General features: G+C 42.1%; 1 protein-coding gene across 2 annotated transcripts in view; it reads right to left on the bottom strand.

Moving 5' to 3' along the window:
- The window catches only part of LRIG1 (leucine rich repeats and immunoglobulin like domains 1), a 539770-nt gene that overhangs the window by 360805 nt on the left and 154354 nt on the right, over positions 1–24611 (bottom strand). Inside the window, exon 2 of one of the 2 annotated variants that reach the window (XM_081528432.1) lies at positions 2748–2909. The exons of the other annotated variant lie outside the window; for it this stretch is intronic. The gene's annotated coding sequence lies outside the window, so the exon portion shown is untranslated. The remainder of the gene's footprint in view (positions 1–2747; positions 2910–24611) is intronic. 2 annotated transcript variants of the gene reach the window in all.

The raw sequence follows: 24611 nt of genomic DNA, 5'->3' as shown, positions 1-24611 counted from the left end.
CTGCCAGGTAGGCTTCTTTAAAGGTGATATTTGAACATATAAAAGTACAGGAATGAGTCATGCTTATATTTGGAAAATAGCAGTGGAAACAAGTGCAAAGGTCCTGGGGCAGATTATGATTGATAGATCAGAAACAGTTTGCCTGAAGTCAACAGAGACATCCTGGAGTGTGAAGTCAAGTGGGCCTTAGAAAGCATCACTACGAACAAAGCTAGTGGAAGTGATGGAATTCCAGTTGAGCTATTTCAAATCCTCAAAGGTGATGCTGTGAAGGTGCTGCACTCGATATGCCAGCAAATTTGGAAAACTCAGCAGTGGCCCCAGGACTGGAAAAGGTCAGTTTTCGTTCCAATCTCAAAGAAAGGCAATGCCAAGGAATGCTCAAACTACCGCACAATTGCACTCATCTCACATGCTAGTAAAGTAATGCTCAAAATTCTTCAAGCCAGGCTTCAGCAATATGCGAACCGTGAACTTCCAGATGTTCAAGCTGGTTTTAGAAAAGGCAGAGGAACCAGAGATCAAATTGCCAATATCCGCTGGATCATCGAAAAAGCAAGAGTTCCAGAAAAACATCTACTTCTGCTTTATTGACTATGCCAAAGCCTTTCACTGTGTGTATCACAATAAACTGTGGAAAATTCTGAAAGAGATGGGAATACCAGACCATCTGACCTGTCTCTTGAGAAACCTGTATGCAGGTCAGGAAGCAGCAATTAGAACTGGACATGGAACAACAGACTGGTTCCGAATAGGGAAAGGAGTACGTCAAGGCTGTATATTGTCACCCTGCTTATTTAACTTATATGCAGAGTACATCATGAGAAATGCTGGGCTGGAAGAAACACAAGCTGGAATCAAGATTGCCGGGAGAAATATCAATAACCTCAGATATGCGGATGACACCACCCTTATGGCAGAGAGTGAAGAAGAACTAAAGAGCCTCTTGATGAAGGTGAAAGAGGAGAGTGAAAAAGTCGGCTTAAAGCTCAACGTTCAGAAAACTAAGATCATGGCATCTGGTCCCATCACTTCATGGGAAATAGATGGGGAAACAGTGGAAACAGTGTCAAGACTTTATTTTTTGGGGCTCCAGAATCACTGCTGATGGTGACTGCAGCCATGAAATTAAAAGACGCTTACTCCTTGGAAGGAAGGTTATGGCCAACCTAGATAGCATATTTAAAAGCAGAGACATTACTTTGCCAACAAAAGTCCGTCCAGTCAAGGCTATGGTTTTTCCAGTGGTCATGTATGGATGTGAGAGTTGGACGGTGAAGAAAGCTGAGCACCGAAGAATTGATGCTTTTGAACTATGGTGTTGGAGAAGACTCTTGAGAGTCCCTTGGACTGCAAGGAGATCCAATCAATCCATCCTAAAAGAGATCAATCCTGGGTGTTCATTGGAAGGTCTGATGTTGAAGCTGAAACTCCAATACTTTAGCCACCTCATGTGAAGGGTTGTCTCATTGGAAAAGACCCTAATGCTGGGTGGGGTTGGGGGCAGGAGGAGAAGGGGACGACAGAGGATGAGATGGTTGGATGGCATCACCGACTTGATGGACATGGGTTTGGGTAGACTCCGGGAGTTGGTGATGGACAGAGAGGCCTGGCGTGCTGCGGTTCATGGGGTCGCAAAGAGTCGGACACGACTGAGCGACTGAACTGAACTGAGGTGAGCAAGGGGAAGTAGTGGTAAATTCAGAGAATAGCCAGTGGTCTATTATCCAGGGTCTTGTAGGCCATTATACAGACTCTAGTTCTTAATCCAAGACATAGAGAAGGGGGTGGTTGACAGAGGGGAGGCATTATCAGACTCTTGTTTTAAAAGGATCACTCATTGAGGCTCAATACCCAAGAGTCTGACTGTGAAGACCAGTCACCTAAAGATAAATAGGAATGGCATTTATTGCTGCACACTCAGAGGACTCAATTACATTTTAGCCAAGAAGATGAGTGATAAATCTTAGGCTCTTGCAAATGTCTTTCGAAAATCTTTATTTGGTTTAAAGTTGAATTTGTACATTTTAGGCATTACTAATAATACTTAGTGGGCTTCCCTGGTGGCTCAGAGTAAAGAATCTGCCTGCAATACAGTAGACAATAATTAGATCCCTGGATCTGGATGATACCCTGGAGTGGGATATGGCAACCCACCCCAGTATTCTTGCCTGGGAAATGCCATGGATAGAGGAGCCTGGTAGGCTACAGTCCATGTGGTAGCAAAAGAGTTGGTATTACTTAGCAACTAAATAACAACAATAATACTTAGCACTTCAAACAAGCATTTTCTCAATTTGAAAACTTCTTTTACATGTATAGGGTGGCAAGTGTGCTGGAGACCTCTTTTGCTCTCCAGACCCACTGCTCTCTTTACTCTGCTATATGCTCAGGAGCTGACCTATGTGGATTTGTGCAATAGCCTCTGATAACTCTTGGGTCCAGGGAGGTAGAGCCAGTGGAAATTTCCAGCAGGTGAAAAGGAAGGAGGAGAGTGAGCTTTGGCTATTAATTTCTCTGGCCCCCTTTGAGAGTTCCTCAACTGTGTCTCAACAGAAAGTCACAGTGCTCTCAAGGTGGCTGTTCTGTGCGACCGTCTCTTTTTTCCAGTTCCAGCAACCTCACCCTCCCTTTTAGGCCATGATAGTGACAACTTCACTCCAGATATGCCCTGGTTTTTGCACCATCCCCTGTGGCACCCTCCACCCACACCACTGTAAGTAGACCCTTTGTAAATAAAAACTTACCAAATGATTTTATTCAGCATGTGTCATCTGTTCTTGTTGGGACTCTGAGCTAACTCAGCAATATTTAATCTCTTAGAATTCAAACCTGGGTATCCACATATTTAATTTGTATCCATTTTTCTCCTCTATTCGTGCTTTCTTTTTTCCTCCTAGCCCTATGGCCTGTAAATATGGAAATATGAAAAAAGAAAACCACATATCGAGTTTCAGGAGGTAGTTTGGTGTAAAATTTAAGTTACACAATTTAACAAAAATAGATGTCCCCCTAAAAGGACCAATTTGGGCACATACATTTTCCTTATACAAATGGGAGAGAGTTGTTCTCATGTCTTCTCCCCAGTCCCCACACCAAACTAAACTATATCATCACCTTATGGACATTTTATAAGTATGCTTGGGCAGAGAGCTAAAAGAAATGAGGCAGGTTCATATCTGAGAAAAAAAATTCAAACAACAGGTACAAAAGCACTGGGGTCAGGGACTAGCTTGGCACCCTAGGTTTGCAAATCTTAAACATCCTGAATCTCTCATGAGACAACATGGGCCTATTTTTTCACCTAGTATTTAAGCCATTTTATCTTTCTCTTGGTTTGTTGGTCTTCCCACCTCCGTTTCTTTTTCTGGAGAAGAGCATTACAGAGAGGATCCAAGGGTCTCGACTTCAAGCACAGGAGGCATGTCTTTTTTCCTTTCCTTGTTTTTCTTTTTAAGAAAATTTTCATACAGCATCTTTTCACTTAATAAACTCACTTGGACAAAGCCCAGTATTGGTCTGAGTAATTCCTTAGTCAATAACTGTTGAAGGACTGGCTAGATCTTTCCTGAAAGAGGCCAAATTAACATCTGGCTTAAAATAGCATTTGGCTTGCAGTCTCTGAGGCAGCCTCTTAATTCCCAACAAAAGACCTGGGAAAACTGAGGAAAATGCAAAAACTTAATAGAAAGACTGATGGGAAAAGTTCTCCTGATAGAGTTGGATCAAGAAAAACCTATGCAAGATTTATCTCATGGCAACATCAAGCTTGGTGATATATCAGAATGGACCAGAATAAATGTGGCACTAGAGAAGGAAATGGCAAACCAGTATTCTTGCCTGGAAAATCCCATGGGTGGAAGAGGCTGGTAGGCTACAGTCCATGGGGTCGCAAAGAGTCAGACACGACTGAGCAACTTCACTTAGAGAGCCCCAGAGTTCTTATTCCAGTCTTGCTGTAAGAATCAGAGCAATATTCCAGTTACTCTGGCTACATAGCAAATTTCCTAAAACTCAGTGGCATCAAACAATGGTCATCATTTTTTGTTGCTCACAATTTGTGTGGGTCGGGAATTCAGACAGGGCAGACTGATAATAGCTCGTCTCTGCTCTCCTTGGTCTAGAATCTCAGGAGGTGGTCTGGGGCTGCCCTAATCTACAGTCCCATGCACCCATGTGTCTGGAGGTTGATGCTGCCTCTTGACTGAGGCCTCACTGGCCCATCAGCCAGAACATCATACAAGGACTCTCCACGCAGCAGGGGTTTTGTTTTCACGAAATGGTGACTTGATTCTAAAAGGAAATGTCCCCAGAGAGAAAGAGAGCAGGGAAAAATTGTATTGCCTTTTATAACCTGGCCTTAAAAATCAGACAATGTCACTTCCAGTGCATTCTATTATCAAGACAGTTACAATGGTTCACTCAGTTTCAAGGAGAGGAACACAGATTACCCACTGCTTGATGGAGGAGTATCCATCCAATGGTTGTACTTGTACATGGTCTACATTACGGACGTAGAGAAATTGTCTAATTGTCTACCTTTCTATCCAGAGGAAAAGGCACCAAAATATTAACATTGGTTTTACTGGGTGATGAGTTAAAAGTGACTCTTGTTTTATTTTTTAAAAACCTTTTGCAAATCTTCCATCATTTCATAATTTGAGTAAGTGTTAGGGGAAAAAAATGACCTCTGGACACACAACAGCTGTGCTTCTGAGTATCAGTTACCAACACACTCTCACCAGCATTTCAACTGGAAAAAATGGGCTGAACCACCCTCTGGAGCTTTCTTTCCTCAAGACAGGGAAGAGTCTGCTGAGCTTCACTTAAATCCAAATCTACAGAATAACCACAATGGGGTGACTGAAAGAAGGATGAAGAGGTCAGCTTCATGGCCTAGAGTGGGGTGACCCTGGTGACTGACCCGCAAAGACTCAAAGACCCTCTGGGTGTGCCTGATGACGTTTGCTGAAGAGCGCAACGTATTTCCCAGTGACCCAGATCCCTGTGATGTGAACATGACTTCCGAAATTTCAACAGAAACCTCTGTTGAAAAAAAAAATACAGGACTGGGGGGGCGGGGAGGTGTATGAAAGATCGCAGAGCACAGCCTGGCTGCACCCCCACCCCTTGTCTTTATTTCGAACAGCACACCCAGAGGTCCACAGGGAGGGCAAAGCACAATAAGAAAACACCTGTGAATTCCTTGCAGAACTCCCCCAATGGCTACATTCCACGCTTTCCTCTTTTATAAAAGATTCCAGTTGCTCCATCTCTGACCCCAGGGCATGGACAAATGGATGGAGATCTGGTGTGGTTTCTCTGCTCTTGGCTGTGTTCCCTGTACCAATTAATCACTGGACCCCAGTCTGACAGGCCCAGCTCTTTGCTTCTACTCATCCTCTGGCTGTTCTGGTGATTATTCCAAAGCCTACCCCAGATGCAAGAATTCCTCTATGCTTTTTTTTTCTTTCCCACTGCTCCATCTCACATGCTGGCTCCTGCACAGAGAAGGGCCAGTGTTTCCTCCCACACTGATGACTGTGGTCAGTTGGGAACCCTGAGCATCCCATAGGAGCTCGGGCTCTGTTACCCACTCCTGCCATCTTGGGCATGTCACTTGACTTCCCTAAGCTTCCTTATCCTTTGAAAGAGGACGATAGTAACTACACCTTGCCATCTTCTAGGAGTCATTGTGATAATGATAATCTCACCAAGTATTAAACTTTTTGTATTTTTTTATTTTTTGCCACAGATCCCTTCTGCAGTCCAGGAAATCTACAAATCCCTTGTCTGGATTTTCTTTATTTTTATTTTAAATATAGTTTAAAATTTATAGTTAAGTTACAGTTAAGTTTCAGGGCTATAATATAGGGAGTGATTCACAATTTTGAAAGGTTATACTCCATTTATATTTATTATAAAATATCTGATATATTTCCCAAGCTGTACAACATATCCTGTGGCTTACTTACTTTATACATGGTAGTCTGTACCTCTGAATCCCTTACCCCTATCTAGCCACCCCCTTCTTTCCTCTCCCCACTCGTAACCACTAGTTTGTTCTCTGTATCTGTGAGTATGCTTATTTTTTGTTATATTCACTGGTTTATTTTTTCTACATATAAGTGATATCATACACTATTTATTTTTCTCTGTCTGACTTATTTCATTAAGCACAATATCTCCCAAGTCCATCCATGTTGGTCCAAATGGCAAATTTCCATTACTTTTTATAACTGAGTAGTATTCCACTGTATATAAATACCACATCTTCTTTATCCATTCATCTGCTGATGGACACTTCAGTTGCTTTCATGTCTTGGCTGTTATAAACAATGCTGCTATGAACTTGGAATGCATGTATCTCTTCAAATTAGTGTTTTGGTTTTTTTTTTCTTCAGATACATACCCAGCAGTGGAATCAGAACTGTGTTTTTACAGAATCATGGATATAGAGAATAGACTGTTGGTTGCAAAGGGGAAGGAATGGATTGGGGGAAGGATGGAGTGGGAGGTTGGCATTAGCAGATGTAAACTTCTATACACAGAATAGATCAACAACAAGGTCCTATTGCATAGCACAGAGACCTATATTCAATATCCCATGGTAAATTATAATGGAAAATAACATTAAAAAAGAATGCATGTATATGTATAACTGAATTACTTTGCTGTACAGTGGAAATTAACACAACTCTGTAAATCAACTAAACCTCAATTGAAAAAGAATTGCATTTTTAAATACATAAAATACCTAGGATTATAAACAAAACCAATCATATTGAAGTAAAATAATCAATTTATTAAATTGTATTAAATGCATTTTAATGTATTAAAATCAATCGATACAGAAATAAGTGTGGGAATTCCCTGGTGATCCCACATGCTATCAGGGAACAAAGCCTGTGTGCCGCAACTACTGAGCCTGAACTACAGAGCCTAGAAGGTACAACTACTGAAGCCCATGAGCCCTAGTGTCCATGCGCCAAAGCAAGAGAAGCCACCACAATAAGAAGCCCATGCATCCCAACTAGAGAATAGCCCCTAAATGCTGCAACTAGAGAAAGTTCCAGCACAGCAACAAAGACGCAGCACAGCCATACATTAATACATAAATAAATAAAAGAAAAAAATGTGTTTCCATAACACATTAAATGAGAAGACTAAGCAGTGGGTCTAAAGACTACTGTGATTTCAGACTAGTGATGAGACCAAGTGATATGTTCAGATATGTGCAACAGTAGTGATGTGATAAAAACATATCTGTGATTTCATCTGGTGATCAAGTCATAAGTACCTCTGAGATAACAGTTTGTTATCTGGATTCAAAATTGAAGAAAATACTGAATTTTAGTAAGAGGTTAGTAAAACAACAACAACAACAAAAAACCCTTTTCCCATTTAAAGTTCATAGTCCCCCCCCAAAATCTATCTACATATTCTGTGAGTCCATGGGCTTCAGATCAAAAAAATAAGATAAATATAAAATGAGATAGGTATGTGAAAATGCACACCAGATTCAAGTTTCCTTGAATCTTTAGACTTCTTCCCTCTTGCTTGAAGAATTCTGACCAAATTTCAACCTTGAAGAATTTTTCAGTAGTTGTTTGGTTGGGGGAGAATGATCCTTAAGACACAGCTCGTTAATATCCACCTAAGGACTAAGGAATCATGTCTCAGAGTTAGTCCATTATAAACCTCATGCACAAGTTAAGTAAGCATGTCTCCAGCTACAGTTTCTAGCTCATTCACACTGGTTGAGTGGTGGAGAGGGTGTGCAGTGTACATGGTAAAGACAGAGCCTCCGAGGACCTGTCTGAGCCCTATCAAATTAGAGATGAGCCCAAGTAACTTTCCTTTTCTCTTTTTTTTTTTTCTTTTCAAACACCTTCTGGATGATTCTAAGGCACACCCAAGTCTCAAAACCTCCCAATTAAGGGGAATTACATCTATTATTATCAATCTTGGGGTTTCCTATGCGGCTCAGCTGGTAAAGAATCTGCCTGCAATGAGGGAGACCTGGGTTTGATCCCTGGGTTGGGAAGATCCCCTGAAGAAGGGAAAGGCTACCTATTCCAGTATTCTGGCCTGGAGAATTCCATGGACTGTACAGTCCATGGGGTCTCAAAGAGTCGGACACAATTGAACGACTTTTATCTATCTATCTATTATCAATCTTGTTTGAAGAAGCAGAGCTGTTATCTGGGCAGCACAGAGGATGGGCAGACGATTTTCTGAAAATTTCTCAGCTTGATTATCACCTGAAAGTGAAAGTTGCTCAGTCGTGTCTGAGTCTTTGCGAACCCACGGACTATACAATCCATGGAATTCTTCAGGCCAGAATATTGGAGTGGGTACCCTTTCCCTTCTCCAGGGGATCTTCCCAAGCCAGGGATTGAATCCAGGTCTCCCGTATTGCAGGCGGATTCTTTACCAGCTGAGCCACCAGGGAAACTCTGAACCCACATCAAATAAACCAGAATCCATGCTCCAAGGTGCCCTTGTAATCTTCTCCTCAACACCTACCCCACTTAGGATGGCAAGAAAAAGAAAAACATCTCCACTTAAGATGGAATCCAAATTTCACTGTCAGCACGACACAGCACAGACCCTTCTAAGAGTCAAAAGAAAAAAAAAAATCCTCATAATTAAGTAAGCAAACCACCACCAGCTTATGTCTAGCATCCTACTATGGAGATATGTCACATGTTCAGTATTGGTTGGAGGAAAGCAAAGAGTGGAAGGAAGGCAGATCTTACTACAAGAAGCCTCCATCCAGTTTGGTGACCTTTTTCCCAGACACAAAGAGCCCAATTCAGAAACTTTTACAATCAGGCACTCAGAGCTTCCTGATGTTTTCCTGATCTCAGAAACACGGCAGGTGGAGCAGAAAAGAACATTAAAGGTAGTATCTTCCCTTAGAAGCTGCCCTGGCTCACTCTGTGAAAGTATTTCTTTCTCTACTCAAGAGCTTGATGGGGGGAGAAGAGACTTTTCTACTTCTAGAGAAAGATGGAGATGGAAGAGAGCCATGACTGATCTCCCTCAGGAGGAACTGATGGTTTGAGACTATACTTTCCCCTGTAGGAGATGTAGAGGAAACTGAAAGTGTACTGCGGGTAGAGAGGGACAAGCAAAAATGCTACAAAGTATTTTTTTCAGATACTCCTTTCCTGATGATTTCAGCAAGCTTCTAGGAATATCTGAGACCTTTTCCATATGGCACAACCAATGACAGAACCATTTCAAAGCTCTCCTTGGTGCAGACATTTGCAGGCTCCGTGCCCCCCGCCCCGCCGCAGCTGCCAGGGACTTTTGAGCACTGTGGGCAAACAGCCTGGAGGGGTGTGAGAGGAGCACTCTCAGGCATCGGGTGCTGCACCAGGCACTGTTTCCACCCACCCCCTCCCCAATACACACACAGTGGCACTGTTCCTTCTACTTTGAGACTGTCCTGTTATACAAAGAGAAGCTAGCTAACTTTCTGCAGGGAGAAAGGACTCTATTTCTCCCACTTCCCTTCAATCCATGCAAGCCCAGGCTCCTTTCTCTGGTTCCTTCTGGAGCGCACATGCTAAACACTTGGTTCGTTCCAGTGGCCTCTCCTGCCTGTTCTGTGCACCTCTGGAGGAGAAACAGAGCCTAAATCAGGGGGCAGAAACTTTGGCCTGAGGGCTGCATCCTGCTGCTGCCTATTTTTTGTAAGTCAAGTTTTACTGGTGCACAGCTGCACCCATTTAGTTCTGTATCCTCTATGGCTGCCTTCTAGCGACAAAGGTAGACATGAGTAATGCTGATGGAGAATTTACAGTCTACTAAAGGAATGTATCTGGCCCTTCACAGATAAAGGTTTCTAACACTTGGCTGAAGTAATGGAGACGCGGGTCAGAACAGCTGAAAAATAGGGGATTCAAAGAGTTGAAGAAGGACATCTACATTTCTGATCATGAGCAGAAAAGCAAGAGAAATAACTCATGGTTTGCAATACAATAAGTAATATGTGCTGGACACTTTCCATGTGCTTAAACACTGTGGCAGTGTACTTTACACGCATTTTCTCTTCTCAGCTCTGTGAGGGAGGTGCTATTATTACAGAGCAGAAAGCTGAGGCCCGGAGATGCTGAGTCACTTGCTGTGGACATCCAGCTAGTAAGTGGTAGAGTGGGAATTGGAACCCGGGGTGATTCAGAGCCCACAGTTTTGTCCTACTGTCTGGGTCCATGTCATAGAGAGCCCTGGAATGGTTGCATCATTTGCCCAACTCTACGGTGCCCAAAGTCTCAGTGCTTGCTGCTGGAGGTAGTAGTATTACAAGAAATTTGGATTCCTTACGTCTTCAATGGCCCCCTGAAGCTTCACTTAAAATCTCCTAGTGAAGGGTGAGGTGGGGAGGACTTTCACACTTAGTTGCACTTGACTTCCTTACTAGATTTTTAAAAAGAAAACTGAAATCAGTCACACAGCTTTTCACTATTTTCAAAATTAGTTACAGGATGAGGCTGAAAGCTTGGAAAAGGAAGCCCCAAGTCAGCATAGTAAATAATACTTTCAAAAATGTTTCTGCCTGGCCTTTCATCTAGAAATCTCAGTTGACTTCACAAGCAGTTACTCTTCACTATAATGTTCCTCTCTCAGGAACTAAAACAGAATGAGACTGCTTTGAGACTCAAAGAGTCCCTTCACAGTTGTCTGATTTTTTCCCAGATCTTTCTAGTTAAAGCAGGACTTCAATATTTGAAAAAAAAAAAAAAAAAAAAAAATGCTGTGCACTGATTTCTCTCTTTGTATAGATGGACATTTACCTAAGGAAGTATTTCAGGCAGATCCTGGATTCCAAAGACTGTTGTTTTACGGTACTGGGCACGAAAAGTTAAAAGAAAGGAAAAGTAATCTTCAAGAGTCAAGTGAAAGCAAAATAGTGCTTAATTCACAATCTGCTTGCATGGATGGAGGAGTTCAGATACACAAGACATTTAGCTCAGGGTTGGCTACAGGCATGGTGGTTCCATGTTTAGCTTTTCTTTAACAAAGAAGTTAGACACCTTCATATCCCAGCATCAATGATGACATGTAAGAGTTAAGTCATGAGCCCTGACCAGGTGCCAGTTCTGCACAAGAAGCTGCCTCAGTGGCCCCTAGAGTGAAGGGTGGAGAGTAAAACTTCTGATTCATATTTATTTTGAATCTCATTCTGTTAAATTATTCTTGGTTCATGCTTTTTAATGATGATTCAGTAAATCATGGACATAATTAATAAGCAGATGTCTAACAATTTGTAAATGAAGGGGCGTGTGGACAAAACATTATTTTACATTCCACATCTCAGCACGTGAAAAGCAATAGACTCTCAGGAATCGCAGACTGGGATATCATGGGGGCCGTGGACTGAGCAGAGAGCTCACACCCCATCTAAAGTAGGCAGCTGCTGCACAGCTCTGCCCACCCAATTTCCCACCAAGTGTTACCACACGGAAATGACCCAGCTTGGCCCAACCTTTATACTTTCAAGAGAAGCCGAAAAGTCAAATTTTATGTGAAATCTTGCCATCTGTATGTGAAATCTTACTATACTTGAGTACAGGAAACTTTTAAAAGCAACAATGCACTGGCCAAAAAATCTCTACATCTGTTAGCCAGATCTGACCCATGGACTGCCAGTTGGTAACCTCTACCCTGAATGTTAGATCCAAAAATTGCTGTGGTTGAATAAATTTGCGAAATGCAATAGAAAATGGTTCTTCTTAGATATTCTTAATGCAAGTCAGTATATTAAATGCCCTGAAAAGCAGCTTCAAGAATAGAAGCTGTTTTTAGCTTTGTTGAAACCACTGCTCCTCCAGATCATCTGCCTCTTTGCTCCTACATCACAGTAGCCTGCAGCAGTGTGGTCACAGTGTGTGCACTGGCCAGCAGTGCAGTCTCACTTACTCTTGCCAGGAATGCAAGGCAGGTCTTGCTTTTACTCCTATACTGTACACAAAAGCAAGCGAGGCTCTGGAAGGTTGAGAAAATTATTTAGGGTTGTTACTGAGAGAGAGAGATTCTGTCTCTGACTTTAGAGCTGGAACTGTGTCTACTACATTTCATAACTAAAGTCCCCCCGACACTCCCACCCCCACCCTCCTCACCCCCCCTCAAGAGCCTGTGGACTTGTTTTTCCCATGATCAGTATAATAACAATTTCAGAATTCAGGGTCTATTCTTTGGTAAGATTAAGAAGAAAGTCCGTCTTCTACAGAAATATTTCAAATGGCCCCGGCTCCGTAAGCCACACAGGCCCAGAGGTGTCATGTTATGGCCAGGTGCTCTAAGCAACATCACCTCCCCTGGGGAGACTTTGTGGATCCTGCCGCCACACCCTGCCCTGCCCTGGGTGTTCTGAAATAGCTCCTCTGGCCTCCCCAATCTCTTTCCCTCCCTCCCTGAACTTCATCACCTTTCTCCCCACCCAAAGCCGGCTCTGGTTTTGTTGGCCTCAGTCAGTTCCCTCTGCAGACACCCAAATGAGAGCTAGAGGAAGGGGTCGGTCAAGGTCAGGGATGGACAAGAAGAAGGTCTGGGAGGTCCAGCTCTGTGGCACAGGGGTCTGAATACAGGCTAGGATAAGTTCAGGCTTAGAAGGGTGAGGAAGGCCTGGATCGTGGCCTGGCTCCTCTCACACCATTTGGACACCAGATGCAGAGTGAAGGCTGCCATTTGGACAGCCTTGAGCCAAATTCCATTCCCAGGAGTGAGACATCCCTCCCTACTATGTCTTAAAGATCTCCACAGAGGATCCTTAATGTCAAAATGGGTATCCACCCCTCCCTTGGCAATCACTCCCAAGCTTAACTAACCAGCCATGATGGAGAAAGTTCATCCTCAGCTTGCATAGAAACTCTTCCTGCTGTATTTCTTTTCAATGTCTCTCCAGAGGCTCTGAGGGACACAAGTTCTACCCTCCACATGTTAACCTTTGATAAACAGAGCAGAGCAGCTAAGAGCATCAGGCAGAACTCACTTTGAGTCTCAGAGCATTAACTAGCTGTGTGTCCTTGGGCAAGCTACTTAACATCTCTGTACCTCAGCTTCTTCATCCATGAAATGGGGTAAAAACATGGTACCACCAAGAGAAATGAAAGCATATATCCACACAAAAACACGCACATGATTATCCAGGGCAAAATTCTTCATAACAGCCCCAAAGCAGAAACAGTCCAAATGTCTATCAACTGATGAATGGATAAACAAAACGTGGTATATTAATAAATGGAATACTATTCAGGCATAAAAGGAATATGGTACTGATATATGCTCCAGTGTGGACAAACTTTGAAAACATTACGCTCAATGAAAAAAGTCAGTCACAAAAGACCATATATGATGATTCCTTTTATAAGAAATGTCCAGAAAATGCAGATCTATAGAGACAAAAAGTAGATTGGTGGTTGCCTAGGGCTAGCGGAAGTGGGGAACGGGGAGTGACTTCTAATGGGTACAGAGGTTTTGGGGGAGATGATGAAGACATCCTAACATTGATTGTGGTTATGGTTGCAAACTCTGAATATACTAAAAACCACTGAGTTATATACTTTGAATGAGTGAATGATATGGTACATGAAACATGCATGCATGTATGCTAAGTCCCTTCAGTTGTGTCCGACTCTTTGCAACCCCGTGGACTCTAGCCCACCAGGATCCTCTCTGTCCATGGGATTCTCCATGCAAAAATACTGGAGTGGGTTGCCATTTCCTCGTACATCATATGGTTATTATAAAAATTAAGTCATACAATGCCTGAAAAGTGTTTAGCACACTGCAAGGTGGTGCAGGGGTAAAGAAGCCACTTGCCAAAGCAGGAGATGCAAGAGACTCGGGTTTGGTCCCTGGGTCCAAGAAGATCCCCTGGAGAAGGAAATGGTAACCCACTCCAGTATCCTTGCCTGGAAAATTACATGGACAGAGAGGCCTGGTGGGCTACAGTCCATGGGGTCTCAAAGATTTGGACACAGCTGAGTGATTGAGGATGCAAGTACTGGTAAACAATCAATAAATATTATTTTTAATTATAATAATAATGTCAACAATTATATACTTATAGTTATATAATGTTATAGTACATAAATAATAACTATGATACAGAATGTATATGCAACTGTGTTAAATATAAATTATCATAAAATAATTACAAAATAATTATTGTTTTACTCTGTCTCCTCTTCCTCTTAAACTTTTCTGATCCTGGAATGGTTAAACAGTCTATAGCCATACGGCGCTGACCATGCCTGATCTCATTTGGGATGGTCCTCCAACTTTATTTATTTTTTTTATTCACTTCAGTTCAGTTGCTCAGTTGTGTCCAACTCTTTGCGACTCCGTGGACTGCAGCACACAGGCTTCCCTGTCCATCACCAACTCCCAGAGCTTGCTCAAACTCATGTCCATCAAGTCCATGATGCCATCCAATAATCTCATCCTCTGTCATCCCCTTCTCCTCCTGCCTTCAATCTTCCCCAGCATCAGGGTCTTTTCCAATGAATCAGTTCTTCGCATCAGGCAGCCAAAGTATTGGAGTTTCAGCTTCAGCATCAGTCCTTCCAATGAACTCAGGACTGATTTCCTTTAAGACTGACTGGTTTGATCTCCTTGCAGTCCAAGGGACTCTCTCAAGAGTCTTCTCCAACACCACAGTTCAAAAGCATCAATTCTTCAGCACTCAGCTTTCCTTGTAGTCCAACTCTCACATCTGTACATGACTACTGGAAAAACCATAGCTTTGACTAGACGGACCTTTGTCGGCAAAGTAATGTCTCTGCTTTTTAATATGCTGTCTAGTTTGGTCATAGCTTTTCTTCCAAGGAGCCAGTGTCTTTTAATTTCATGGCTGCAGTCACCATCTGCAGTGATTTTGGAGCCCAAGAAAATAAAGTCTGTTACTGTTGCCATTGTTTCCCCTTCTATTTGCCGTGAAGTGATGGGATGGGATGCCATGATCTTTGTTATTTAAATGCTGCGTTTTAAGCCAGCTTTTTGACTCTCCTCTTTCACTTTCATCAAGAGGCTCTTTAGCTCTTCCTCACTTTTATATTACTAAAATTATTTTTTAACATTTTGAATATTGTCATGTTACATGTATATATATGTGCCATACTATAATAACTACCACAACATATAACACATCTATAAGATTATTACTATATATTATACATATAAGAATACATATGTCGTGGTATATGAGGTATATATTACATTGTACATGAGATATTATAATTATTATGAAAGATTATATTATTAGTAGTATTCACCCTGTGACTTTTCTTCCTCTTTAACCTTTCTGAATTTGGACTGGTTTCCCTAGTTCTTTGAACGTTTCCTGGCTCCTCATATATTTGGAAAGAAAATAGCTCTGAGTTTGGAGAAATTAAATTACAATCATGACTCTAATTCAACTGCCTTGTGTAGCTGCAGCCAGAAAACAGAAAAAAAATACCCGAGGGTGTTCACTCTCCGCTGGGACCTGGGAGAGTTGAGGAGGGTGCAGCAGAGCAAGGGAGACCCTTGGGTATCCTGCTGGTCCTGCAAAATGGCCCAGAAAGGGCTCTTTCCTCCCAGCCCCTGTGCTCTTTGTAAAGGGATCTCAGAGTCCAGGCTGCGCTCTCCTGGCAGAGGAGATGGGGGCCCGAAGTGCCAGCACACAGGTGTCCCGCGCTCATGAAAACGCAAACCAGAGTTCCAGCCTGAGATGATAACAAAGACATCGTTGAAGCCAGGAGTCTGCCTTCCAGGGCCAAGCAGGGGACCGGACATTTCTCCCCAGGAGGCGTTCGCTGCCCGCCTTCCCCACTGAGAGCTCGGCAACCACCGGGTCATGGGTGAACGCAGGACTTCTGACAAATCCCAGCTGGACCCAGTTTGCAACTTGAGAGCTGTTTCTCTAAGTCGGGGAGGAGGGAGGCAGCAACAGCACCTCCTCCCCTAGCCCCAGAGTGTGGTTTCCAGAAACAGAAGCACAATGGTATTCTCCTGGAGAACTGTTAGCTGGACCTGGAACTCCCCTGTCCTCTCGATTTCCCTCGAGCCCTGATCACTGGAGGCCTGAACAAGGACTGCTTTCCATACTAACTGGACAAACTTCCCTGTTCATTTATCATATCAACTAATTTGGGCGAAAAAAAATTTGCAGCTATTTTTGGGGTCCTTGGAAGTTCTGCTTGACTTCGTAACAACTTTCTTCTTATCAAATCAATCTGTTCGTATACACATATATTTAAAAGTGCTTTTGAAGGGAAAGGAAAAACAGTTATGAAAACTTTTCTCCTCAGAAAGACTGCTAGAGGCAAAATCCTTTAGAGCAGGGGTCCCCAACCTCTGGGATCTAATGCCTGATGACCTGAAGTGGAACTGATGTAATAATAACAGAAGCAAAGTACATAATAAATGTTATGCACTTAAATCATTCTGAAACCATCCCTTGTCCCGGGTCGGTGGAAAAATTGTCTTCCATGAAACCGGTCTCTGGTGCCAAAAAGGCTGGGGACCATTGCTTTAGAGGAAAAGGCCTGGCAAATTGGAATCACAAAGTATCCAAGCTGGATTATGCAGTATAATGAATGCCAGGGATAACTCATGTGGCTTCCCTATGTGGGTGAGGAAAAGGCAGACATAACCAGGTCCTGGAGTACTGGGCACAGGGCTGATGAGTGGATGGCGGGGCTGCACTTCTGGAAGGCACAGTCTGCGCAGTCATTCATGGGAGATCTGATATGATTCATTCTTCCTTTTTCTACTACCCCCACTTAACTCTAAGAATAGAGGCTCAGGGACAAACTGATTGTCACATAGCCAGACAGTCACAAAGCTCTTCTTGATGAATTAACAGCTCTCTCTGATGGTGTCTCTTCAACCCAACAAGGAGTCATGGGGTCCAAATGCCTCCCAGACGGCATCTATAGGCGCCTCGCAGTGTTTTGTAAACCCTTGAGAGAAAGGCCCTGGAGGGAATCATTTCAACATTCTTCACGTAACATGTATAATTTTAAAAAGAAGAGAAGTAAAAGGATTGGACAAAACTAAGGAGAAATTTAGTGGAGATTTACAAGGAATGAAAGATTGCAAATATTGTGATCTAGACATATATAGTGTCTTCCCTTGTAGCTGAGTCGTAGTGGCTTCCCTTGCAGCTTAGTCGGTAAAGAATCTGCCTGCAATGCAGAAGGCCCAGGTTCAATTCCTGGGTCGGGAAGATCTCCTGGAGAAGGAAATGGCAACTCACTCCAGTATTTCTCCTGGGAGAATTCCATGGACAGAGGAGTCTGGCAGGCTACAGTCTATGGGGTCGCAAGAGTCGGACACAACTGAGCGACTAAGCACACACACAGACATATAGTGAATGTGAATTCAGTCCTTACATGTGGTGTTTCTGAAACATCACATTTCTTAACTAAGCCAATTTATTTTTGATTTTGAGCCCTTATCCTACCATGCTGGTGGGAGTCTTAATCTCAGTCATTGTGGAAATTCCTCACTCTTGACTTCTAGTGTCTAACTCTGTGCCAAAAGTGGTGTAATGGGGGTGGCCTTCTGGTTCTCAGACCAAGGAGCTGGTCTGGGGAACACCACTGCCACCATCCACAGGTGTTGGTTCTAAAGCTTGTGGGTGCTTCAGCTTGAGGCTTGGGAAATAAGGCTCACTTGCTGGACTGCCTGAGATGCTGCATTGAGTCATTTTTCTCTGGGATTCTGCCATTTCTTCAGGGCACTGCCAGGAAGGTGGACCCTAGTCTCTGTTTCTGCTGGCCCATGGCATTCTTCCCTCCATGCCTCCATGCCTCTCCAAGCCCATCCTCAACCCCTGCCCTCTTTGTCTCTGCCCTCAAGAAGACAGACTCTCTCTGCTTTCTGCCTTCCCACAAAACTCTGTTGGATGCTCAGAGGCCCAGAACCTGCTACCTGCTTAAATGAGGGAAAGAGTAAAGGAAAAAATGTATATTTATAGAACAAAATGAATTAATATGTCAAAATATTCTCCAGTCCCATAAACAGAGGATCTTGCTCCCAGATGAAACTCTGAAATTATTCACCCTAAACCCCTTATTCTGCAAAGCAAGACACAATGCTTTCCAGGTGGCACAGTGGTTAAAAAATTCGCCTGCCAGTGCAAGAGACACAGGAGACTCAGGCTCAGTCCCTGAGCCAGAAAGATCCTCTGGAGGAGGAAATGACAACCCACACCAGTATTCCTGCCTGAAAAATTCCATGGACAGAAGAGTCTGGCAGGCTACATACAGTCCATGGGGTCACAAAGAGTAGGACGCAACTGAGTAACTAAGCACGCATGCAAACCCCTTATTTTGCAAAGCAGGACACAATGCTGAGGGAGAAAAGATGATTGAGCTGGTCCACGTACAATGCAGGATGTGAGAGGGAAAATTTCATGCGAATCAGATAACATTTTAACTGTGTTTCAGTACCTCATACTTTAACAAATTCTAGGAAAAAGTTTGCTTTGAGGCTAAAAATTCCTTTTGTCAAGTGAATAAACATTACTAATTTTCACTTTAAGGGCTTGTATTTAGATACAGAGGGTTTTCTTAAGTTCACCTGTTATGTAAAGATTTATTTTTGTTGGATATTGCACACACTTTGAAATAATTTTCCTCAATAATGTAGCCATAAAGAAGAATTTATGTCCCACTAATTTGCACACGCAAAATCCTGATATAGGTCTCCTCGGGGAGTTTTATTTAGTGGTTTCACCAGCCAGATGCCAGCATCTCTCAGTAATAAGACAAAACACCCTATATACTTCATTCCCTGTCCTTGTTTGACATTTAATACCTCAATATTCTTTAATGAGGCCCATTTGATTCGCTTACACACTGGTGAACTGAATGGGAAATGTGGACTTGACTGATGCTTGCAGTAGCAATCAGCTTAGGAATTCTTCAGTGTGCACTTGCTTTGAAGCCAAGATGGAATCTAAGCAGGGGCCACAAGAGGACTGAGAGATGGTGTGAAGATCATTAAATAACTTCAAATGGACACCTGTCCATTTGTCTTGAGAAATGGGAATGATTCCATAGTAAGGCTTCTGAAGACACGGGAAGGGGGAGAGTGGTAAGAACAAGCTCACAGATCTTTCTTCATGCTCACAGTTGGACCTGTGAGAACCACGGCAAATTCCAGGTAAGGAACTTATTTTGTAGCTATGGATACTTCAAGTGGGCCTGGTATGACGAGCTTTTTCCTAAGTGAGAATTAGATATAAAAATAATGGATTCCAATTTTTTATTTGGCATTTTATTCAGTCAGGTGCTGGTAAAAGTATTTCCTGCTCATCCTTCACAATCATTCTATGAAACAGGCATTGGTACTACCCCTGTTACACAGATGAGGAAGCTAAGCACAAAGATGTTCAGGTCACAGAGCCAAGCCATCATCTGAGTGCATGTCTCTCTGAGTACCCAGACAGCAGCAGCCTTAACCACCATGCTAGATTACCTCCCACTGGATGTACTGAGTCCCTCGGGATGAGACAATAACTGCACATTATACCCTGCAGGTTAGAACATATCTGGAGGGAAAATTCAGTAGATGACAGACAGGATGTGAATTTGATCCAACGTGGCCTTCTTGGAGGTCAAACTTAACCACCTGTGCCAGTTTGCTTGGGGCATTGGAAAAATGTTTCTCAACCCTACTTAGTAACAGCTTAAATCTTAAAAAAACACCTCCTAGAAGTTCTTTTAATGATGTCCAACATCAACATAATGAGATAATGTCCAGAAAAAGAATGGAGGGAAAATTAAAATTTGTGTGGAGAATGGAAAAAAGCATACAGATAATGTCTACCTGGCAGGCATAAGGACATCACAGCCACTTGGTATAAAAATCAACATAAGACATGGGAACCCATCTTTTCATTTCCTCATTCACTCATTGATTCAATAGTCCTTTACTGAGCACCTCTCCTGTGCTCAATACCAGAAGAGATAGTAGAGTGTGGCAACTAGCAGGATGGACTCAAGCCAGGCTGCTTGGGTTAGAAACACAGCTCTGCAACTATGATCTCCATGATCTTCAGCATACTACCGAACCCTTAAGTACCTTAGGGACAACTTTCCCTCTCTCAAGTGCCTAAGTCCTACTGAAGATTAAATGAGTTAATATTCAATGAGTTTGTACATGTAAAGTGCTTAGAAGGGAGCACAGCTCACTGTCAACACTATTTAAAACTTTCTTGTTATTAGATATTAGAAAATTTGCCCAGTAGCTGAGGTCAAAATGTTAGGAGTATCCTTCATTTTCCTTTTCCTCTTTATCCCTCTCTCCCATAATCTATAAACAAGTCCTTAGATTTCTCTCTCCTCAATCCATCTACTCTTTTCAGTCTCTAACACTAATTAGACTAGGCCACCATCCTTTCTTTCTTGGACCACTGCAATGGCCGTGCCTTCGTTTCTGTATAATCCATTCTACACAGTAATCAGAATGATCTTAGTAGAACACATAACATGCCACTGTGTCTCTTTAAGTCCTACCATTGGTTTCTCACTGTAGCCAGAACAGAATCCAAAATTCTCACTAAGTTTTAGGTGAAGAGTTGCCAGATAAAAAGCAAGACTCTCAGTTAAATTTGAATCTCAGGAAATAGTATTTTTTTAGTTATAAGTATATTGCAAATATTGCATGATATACTAAAAATGACTTACTGCTTACACCAAATTATCCAATTTATCTGAGTCTATTTATTTAGCAAAAACTGGTAGCCCTACCGAACAGGGCCTTTGAGATGAAGCTCTTTTCACCATGTGTCACTCTATTCTTCCAATCCATAGACCTTTCACCCACATTTCTTGCTTCCTTTATCTTCAGAATTTGTCCTTGCTATTATCTCTGCATAGAGGTTCTCTAGAACCTCTTCTAAAAGGGTATTAACCCCACTCATGAGGTCTCTACCCTCATGACCCAATCACCTCCCTGAAGTCTTACCTCCAAATACCATCACGTTGGGGGATTAGGTTTTGACATAAAATTTTGGGGGAAGGGATACAAACATTCAGTCTATGGCATTGATGTATAGCAAAATTCAACCATTACAGTGTACGATTCCATGAGTTTTGACAAATGTGTAAGTCATGTAACTATCAACACAGTCAAGATATAGAACAGTTCTTTCACCCCCACAAAATTTCCTTGACTCCCCTGCCCCTTTGGAGTCAACCACTGACCCCATTCTCAACCCCTGCAACCACTGACCCCTTGTTTGTCCCTCTAGCCTTGCCTTTTCTGAAATGTCATAATAATGAAATCATGCAGAATATAGCCTTTGCCCATTTTCATAATGTCTTTGAGATTCATCCATGTTGTTGCAGATATAGTACTTACTTCCCTTTGTTGCTGAATAGTATTCCACTGTATGGATATACCACAGCTTATTGATCTATTCACCAGTTGAAGAAAATTTGGGATTAATTCCAATTTTATGAATGCAGTGACTATGAATAAAGCAAATGGATATAACAAATGTTTATTTGTGTATAGGTTTTTGTGTAAGTCTTTGCTTTTATTTCTCTAGAGTAAACACCTAGGAGTGCGTTTGCTGGGTTACAAGGTTAGTTTATGTTTAACTTCATAAGAAACTGCCAAAGTATTTTACAAAGTGATTGTGCCATTTTGCATTCCCATCAGCAATATATGAGAGTTCCTGTTAGTCTATATCCTCCTCAGCAGTACTGTCAGTTTTTAAAAAAGGGAGTATATCTCACTGTGCTTTTAATTTTCATTTCACTAATAACTAATGGTCTTTTCATCTTTAGCATTTTTTTCATGTACTTATTTTCCCTTTATGTATCTTCTATGGCATACTGTCCAAATCTTTCGTCCATTTTAAAAAATGGATTTCTTGTTTCCTTATGATTAGGTTTTGAGAGTTCTTTCTATATTCCGGGTATAAATTCTTTATCAGATACAAGGTTTGTAAACACTTTCTCCCTGTCTGTAGCTTATTTTTTCATTTCCTTAGCTGCTGATCATTGAATCTTAGTTATCTTCCTCTCTATTACTCTCAACTTCAGGACTGTCTTATTATCTCTAAACCATATATAAATTTCTGAAATGATCTCATTTATTTCAGGCCACTGGTCAGTGGAATGCAAATGCTACAGGCACAGGGGGCTTGCCTGTCTTAGTCATCACTATATTTTCAGACCTTAGATCGGTGTCTAGCACATAACAGGTACACAATAAATACTTGTTGAATAAGTAGTAATAATGTTCACTAATACTTCTTAATTGCCTGTTCAGCTCTGGGCACCCTGCTAACCACTTTTCACGACCTGCCTCATTTAAACCTCAAAATAATAATAAGAGGTAGGTTAATAAGAATGTGCTAAAAACAATAATAACAAAATGATGTGCTGTTTTAGCTCCAAGTCTTCTATATTCTGCTACACGATGCTGGGGTTGGAACTCTGTAAGCCCCACATCTGTTTTGATGCAGCTTTCCGTTAGGTTCACCAATGGGGACGCTAGAAGGAGCTGGGAGAAATGGAGGCAGGAGAAGGGACTTGCTCCTGCTGGATTTCCTTGCCTTTGCCCTCAGCATCTCTCCAACAAGGGGTTTTAAACTTGGCAGAGTCTGTTGATTCCAGTAGGAGTAGCAGAAGCTCCTACTGGAGTAGAAGCTGGTTTCAAGCTGCAGGTTTTTTCCTTCAACACAACCAGGTGCATCAAACTCTGAGATACCAGCACCGACAAGTACCTCGACTACTTTGTTCCCCACACATGGGGTTGTAGCAAGCTTCCTTCATTTACTACCTCTGTAATACTGTAATGCCCTTTTTCACCCTGTTGGTTTTCTTATACATGGTTAAAAATGCTTCCTGTTAAATTCTTTCTGATAAAATAATTGGGAACTTGAATGATGCTGGAAACTGAGCACAGAGAATTAAACAACCATCAGATTAATGGTTAACCAGTAGTACTCTTCTCACACAGTTAGATTCAACAAAGGAAGAATGTTAGAAATGCTCCTTGAGAGGAACAAACAAAACAAAGATAATTTGGCAGTATCTATGACAACTATTTATGGAAGGAGCTTCGTGACACTGTACAGGAGACAGGAATCAAAACCATCCCCATGGAAAAGAAATGCAAAAAAGCAAAATGACTGTCTGAGGAGGCCTTACAAATAGCTGTGAAAACACGGGAAGCAAAAAGCAAAGGAGAAAAGGAAAGATATTCCCATCTGAATGCAGAGTTCCAAAGAATAGCAAGGAGAGATAAGAAAGTCTTCCTCATTGATCAATGCAAAGAAATACAGGAAAACAACAGAATGGGAAAGACTAGAGATCTCTTCAAGAAAATTAAAAATCCCAAGGAAACATTTCATGCAACAATGGGCTCCATAAAGGATACAAACGGTATGGACCTAACAGAAGCAGAAGATATTAAGAAGAGGTGGCAAGAATACACAGAAGAACTGTACAAAAAAGATATTCACAACCCAGATAATCACGATGGTGTGATCACTCACCTAGAGCCAGACACCCTGGAATGTGAAGACAAGTGGGCCTTAGAAAGCATCACTACGAACAAAGCTAGTGGAGGTGATGGAATTCCAGTTGGGCTATTTCAAATCCTGAAAGATGATGCTGTGAAAGTGCTGCACTCAATATGCCAGCAAATTTGGAAAATTCAGCAGTGGCCACGGGACTGGAAAAAGTGAGTTTTCATTCCAATCCCAAAGAAAGGCAACGCCAAGGAATGCTCAAACTACCACACAATTGCACTCATCTCACACGCTTGTAAAGTAATGCTCAAAATTCTCCACGCCAGGCTTCAGCAATACGTGAACCGTGAACTTCCAGATGTTCAAGCTGGTTTCAGAAAAGGCAGGGGAACCAGAGATCAAATTGCCAACATCCACTGGATCATCAAAAAAGCAACAGAGTTCCAGAAAAACATCTATTTCTGCTTTATTGACTATGCCAAAGCCTTTGACTGTGTGGATCACAATAAACTGAGGAAAATTCTGAAAGAGATGGGAATACCAGACCATCTGACCTGCCTCTTGAGAAACCCGTACGCAGGTCAGGAAGCAGCAGTTAGAACTGGACATGGAACAACAGACTGGTTCCAAATAGGGAAAAGAGTACGTCAAGGCTGTATATTGTCACCCTGCTTATTTAACCTATATGCAGAGCACATTGGTGAAATGCTGGACTGGATGAAGCACAAGCTGGAATCAAGACTGCCAGGAGAAATATCAATAACCTCAGACATGCAGATGACACCACCCTTATGGCAGAAAGTGAAGAAGAACTAAAGAGCCTCTTGATGAAAGTGAAAGAGGAGAGGGAAAAAGTTGGCTTAAAGCTCAACATTCAGAAAACTAAGATCATGGCATCTGGTCCCATCACTTCATGGCAAATAGAAGGGGAAACAGTGAGAGACTTTATTTTTGGGGACTCCAAAATCACTGCAGATGGTGAATGCAGCCATGAAATTAAAAGACACTGGATCCTTGGAAGAAAAGTTATGACCAACCTAGGCAGCGTATTCAAAAGCAGAGACGTTACTTTGCCGACAAAGGTCCGTCTAGTCAAAGCTATGGTTTTTCCAGTAAT

This window comes from Giraffa tippelskirchi, chromosome 9 (genome assembly GCF_054371585.1).
Source record: "Giraffa tippelskirchi isolate mGirTip1 chromosome 9, T2T-mGirTip1v1.2.pri, whole genome shotgun sequence".
In the NCBI taxonomy this organism is placed as follows: domain Eukaryota; kingdom Metazoa; phylum Chordata; class Mammalia; order Artiodactyla; family Giraffidae; genus Giraffa; species Giraffa tippelskirchi.
Note: the sequence above shows the minus strand (reverse complement) of the source record. Positions and strands in the feature narration are given on the sequence as shown.